Source organism: Chrysochloris asiatica, unplaced genomic scaffold (assembly GCF_000296735.1).
Source record: "Chrysochloris asiatica unplaced genomic scaffold, ChrAsi1.0 scaffold00053, whole genome shotgun sequence".
Classification (NCBI taxonomy): Eukaryota; Metazoa; Chordata; class Mammalia; order Afrosoricida; family Chrysochloridae; genus Chrysochloris; species Chrysochloris asiatica.
In genome coordinates this window covers 18,156,266-18,157,310 of record NW_006408571.1, presented here as the reverse complement: position 1 = coordinate 18,157,310, position 1,045 = coordinate 18,156,266, and positions in this window count along the sequence as shown.

The following is a 1,045-nucleotide window of genomic DNA, read 5'->3' as shown; positions in this document are numbered from 1 at the left end:
CAGTGAGGCCTGGGATGGAGGCAGAGAAGACAACGTCAAGAGATGGTGGGGCTGGGGGCTCGGGATCAGGAGATAGAAAGGGGCTGAGGACTGTGGTAGGGGGGTGCAGGTTTACAGGGTATACCCCTTGGTTGGGTGAGGATGCATGGACAGGATGATAACTATGCCAGCGAAATGATGCATGATGGAATGAATGTAAAGCTGATGTTCTCCCATGTAGACTATCACACAATTCACAATAAAACATTTAAAAAAATGGAATAATGAGGTAGGCCTAAATGAACTATTGAACATAAGCAGTTTATCATAAAAGTTGGCTCTCATCATAGGTTCTATAGGCTTATAGGTTATTTAGTCCAGCATCAGAACTCAAAGGGTAGAACCTGACAGCCAGTTCTTCATCAAGTCAGGTGCAGAGCCAGGATTAGGAGACTCACTACAATGCCCTGTCCCCTGCACAGAACTACCTGTCTGTCTTCATGCTGAGTACATTGTGTTAACTTTCCCTTTTGATTTATTTTCATAAGATATTATCCCCAAAATACAAAACAGAGACTCTCAGTTGCCTAACCTATATCCATTTCTCATTTTCTTGATAACAAGAAAATCTTGATTTCCTTTCATAACGCAGTCCAGCTAGTTAACAAATATTTAAAATTTTTTAAAATATCATTTTCCTAGGCTTCCTTGCAGTTAAGTATGGTCATGTGACTGAGTTCCAGTCAGTGAAACCTAAAAAACTGCATGGCACTTAACCACAAATTGAGAAAGGTATGGTTTCTCATAAAGTGACAGATTCATCACAATCTGACCTTCTTCCTCCTGCCTGGAACACAGTTTTAATGCCTGGAGGCACAGCAGTCATCTTGTGAACATAAAGCTAGTGGCCATTAAGATGGAAGGTAGAGAAGAAAGATGGAGAGAATGTGATTCTTTTTGGGTATCATCTTTTTTAAAGTATCTATCCAAGTCGTTTGCTTAAGTCTTTTTATTAAAGATTTGTAATAGTTATCTATATAGCCACCTATGAGTGCTTTGGTCAGAT